This window comes from Zootoca vivipara, chromosome 12 (genome assembly GCF_965207765.1).
Source record: "Zootoca vivipara chromosome 12, rZooViv2.hap1.1, whole genome shotgun sequence".
Lineage (NCBI taxonomy): Eukaryota > Metazoa > Chordata > Lepidosauria > Squamata > Lacertidae > Zootoca > Zootoca vivipara.
Window position 1 is genome coordinate 48,194,434 of NC_142595.1, and position 4,240 is coordinate 48,198,673.

Below are 4,240 nucleotides of genomic sequence, written 5' to 3' on the forward strand. Positions count from 1 at the left end.
CGAATGACAGAATCCCTGCTACATGATAAGCATCTTTGCCAACCTAGCCCACTGTGGACATAACACTAAACCGTAGTTTAGTGCAACCTTCCCCAACCTGGTGCCCTCCAGATGGCTGGGAGTAGGAATCCCATCTTTCCCAACTACCGGGGCTGATGGGAATGGTACTCCAAAACGTCTAGAGGTTGGGGAAAAGGTTTGACATTCGGAGAAACCTCAGACTCTACCCCATTTCATCCGAACAATAGTTAATCTTAACTGTCGTTTGTTTGAATCGTGGCTTATGAAGCTGCCTCTCCTCTACAAAGTAAACCATAGTTAATAATTTTTAAAAGCAAATTTGTACCCTACCTTTCCATCCAAAGACACAACTGACCGTATAAAATCCAAGCACTTGTGATTTGAAGCATTTTTTTAACTCTGTTCTTCACCCAAAAAGGCCCCCAGGTTGATTTATAAAGATCAGTAATACGACAGCGCCTGCCCCCAGGCTTGGAATCTTTAAAAGACGTTGCAAAAAGGGGAAGGAAAGAAGAACAGGAAAAAAGCAAACCGAGACTAGTTCTTAGTTACAAATTTCTTCTTATCGGAAATGTCGCAGCAGGGATCATTCAGTTTGTAATGTAAGGGTTAATTTTGTTATCGGTAAGTCAGCTAGCGAAGAAGAGGGGGTCCTTAGCAAGCAGGCAGCAGCGTGGCAGGATCTCTAGTGAAGTGGCACATGCCCTGATTGGCTGTGTAGTCCTGAGGGAGCCCTACCTCTGTATGTTTAGTTGAATGTCTCTCTGCTGTGTACAAGGCCTGAAGTCAGAAAAACGAAACTTATTTCGTTTCTCCTCAAATTATGCAGTTTTCCTCAGGATTTCATTTCTCTCTGGATACCGCCTGCATTATTTAACTCGCTTTGCTCACACTTCTAACAACCAGCTGGAGAGGAGAATCCAACGTCATTGATCTCAGAGGACAGAGCAGCTCGGCTTCCCATCTCAGTTGCACCCCGAGGGAACGGCTGTGGGAGAGGGGGAAACCGCCGGAGTAGCCCTGCTTCCCTTTTTCTCCCTCTGGTGCTGCCTGTTGGGCTGATGGGAAACAATCGCGGGTAACATGAAAGAAAGAAAAGAAACGGAATAAATCTAAAAGCAAGACAGAACAGCAGATAAAACCCAACGAATCAAACGCATTGAACAGCTGCTGTAACAACTAAGTCTTCAAAAGGCATTGGAATAACAACAAGAAAGTTCTTTCTGGGCAGGCAAGTGCTAGCAGTATTTGAACTGAAATCTGGGGCTGTTTCCAACATTTGCGATCCTTTGGAATGGGTGGACATGACTCAGTTAATTACAGGGAGTCTACTCTTGAGTACAGTTTAGTTGGCTATAGCCCATACATTTTATCTACCATCTCATAGAGCTGGACCACGAGAGTTTGATAAAATTTCTGGAGTCCAGTATTTTAAAAAGGGGGCGGGTTTCTAGCCCTGGTGAAGGAAAATTGACCTTCGAATCACCCTCGAAAGCAGTTGATAGCTAAGGTGCTGTGGCCCTGCGGCAGATAGAGAGCTACAGACTTAGGGTGAGGTTCAGTCTAAAGGAAGCCCATTAAGATCCCATTGGTATTAGTTGGAGAGAATATGAAATGTGCTGAACTCCACTGGTGAAATCAGCAGAGCTGGCAAGCGATTGACTTTAGCTTATGGACAGTTTGTCCTCAGCTACACCATTTAAAAACAAAGGATACCAAACCAATTTTTGCTTTCTTCCTGGGATGTAAATTTTGAGTTTGTTTCTTTGTGTTGTTTTTTTTTGCAATTGTGATTGGTTTCAGTGGGGAGCAAGTGTGTTTCATCTCTCTTAATTTTCTTTTAGTGTAAGACTTCCCTCCTTGCCATTTCAAATATCTCTCGTTATTTAATTTGTAACGTTTCTATTTTGCCAGTTCGCCAGTAATCTTGCCCTTGCCTCCCACCCCCCAAAAAAACTTTCCCTAAGAGGAATATTGGTTACATTGAAACGTCTGGATACCAAACCCCAATATATATATACAGTGGTGCCTCACTAGACGAAATTAATTCGTTCCACAGGTCTTTTCTTATAGCGAAAAATTCGTCTAGCGAATCCCATAGGAATGCACTGAATTTTTTTTGACTTTTTTTTGCCCATAGGAACGCATTAATTGAATTTCAATGCGTTCTTATGGGAAACCGCGATTCGCTAGACAAATTTTTCGTAAAACGCATTCGTCTAGCAAGGCAACCTCCGCTAGAAAAATCCTTTCGTTAAGCGAAAATTTCGTTAAGCAGGGCATTCGTTAAGCGAGGCACCACTGTGTGTGTGTGTGTTTGAGTGTGTGTGTGAGTGTGTGTGTATATATATATATATATATATATATATATATATATATATATATACATATTATGTTTGCGACACAGTTTATAATACGTTCTAATTACTTCTGATTATTGGCTTTCCTCCCTCTCAAGGTCCTCTCCTTGCTCCTCCTAATACACTACTTTCCTCCCAGGATTGGGGAGGGGGGAGGCAAAACACCTCCTGCCCCCCCTCCACATTAAATGGCACCCCCAAATCCTTGACTTTCCTTGCCCACTTCCCCCCCCCCCGCCTCAATGCCCAGCCAAGATCCCTTCCTCCGAACCCCTCCTCTTCCTCCCCCACCATTGCACCGTCGGAATGTTAATTAGCATCCAGGATTTAATTAATTCAGCTGCCAATTAGTGTGGTGGCGTGGGGGAGGGGTGCTGCAGACGGGGGGCACAGATGGTTGTTCCTGGGCTGGCACCGTGCCACTTTCAACGGCGGATGGGGTGGGCGCGACGAAAGCCCAAGGAGTCGGGTGTTTTGTGTGTGTGTGTGTGTGTTTCGTCTCTTCTCCGGAAGGGACGCCAGCTTGGTCATGCAAACACACACACACGCACAAACCCTTGTATCTCCCCCCCCCCCGGTGTGGTTGGCATAACGAACTGGCACCTACACCACAGGACATAACTGGAAATGGGTGCTGGAACGAGGTTGGCACTGTATGAAGGAGAGAGAGAGAGAGAGAGAGAAGAAAGAGGGGAGGAAGAGAAAGGGTGATAGGAAAAGAGGGGGGAAAGGATGAGAGTGTGGAGGAAGAGGGTTGCGCCGAGGGTTTCGAAGGAGAGCGAGCGACGAAGGGAAGGGGGCAGAGAAGCAAGGGATGGCTAGAACGAAAAAAGCGAACGATAAGCGCAGGGATGGAGGGGGGGAAGCAGAAGGATGGAGGTTGTGGGTGGGGGGGGTGGAGAGGAAGGAGAGGAGGTGGCATATGCCAGCCCGATACCCGAAGCGATTTTCTGCATGGGGGAGGGGCGACGACAGCTGGCACGGAGCAGCCGCCCGCCCTGCCACCCTCCCTTCCCTCTGCGGCATTCGCTCTGCTCGCCAGCTTTAATGCCAACCGGGCAGGGGTGCTGGTGTGGTGTGTAGGGCGGGGGGGGGGGAGGCTGAGTGTGAGATGCCAGGCTGGTGCATGATTACAGCAAAAGGGAGTGGGGGGGGAGGGAGGACCAAGCAAGGCAGCAAGCAGCAGCTGGCAAGGCTGTGCCCGCAGGGAGACGGGAGGCAAGAGAGAGGGCCAGAGCGAACGGATTGGCACCAGGGTGGAGGCTGGCGCGCCGCGTCTGTGTGCAAATCTCTCTCCCTTTCTCTCTAGACGTGTGCGAGGGTGTGCAGCGCTTTTCGCGTGCTGGCACCGTGCCCCCCTCCCGGCTCCCTTCTCTCCGTTTGGCAGCAGCTGGCAGGTGGCGAGGTGTTGAGAGGGCATGGAAGGGGCAGCAGGAAGACGAAAGAAGGGAGACAAGATGGGTCGGTGCTTTTGGTGACGGGCATCAGAGGTTGGACCCGGGCGGAGCTGTGGGCATTTGGGATGAGAGACTGGGATTGACACAAGAATGGGATCTGAGAGAGAGAGAGAGAAAGAGAGAGAGGCAGACATGGAAATAAAAGCCTGGGCAAGTGGGGGGGTGGGTGCAACTTGGGGGGCGCCATGTGGGGGAGAGGAAGGGCAGCTGCCAGATCGTGCCGTGGGCATTATTGGCACCCAGATCAGTTCTGTATTAAACCTCTCTCTCTCTCTCTCTCTCTCCCCCCACCCGGCCCCACTCCCTCTTTTCACACTGGCACACCTGTGACCATCTCGAAGTTGGCACCGAGTCAAAGCCGGTTGGGGCTGGCATCACCCGCACTGGCACGTGAACAGAGTC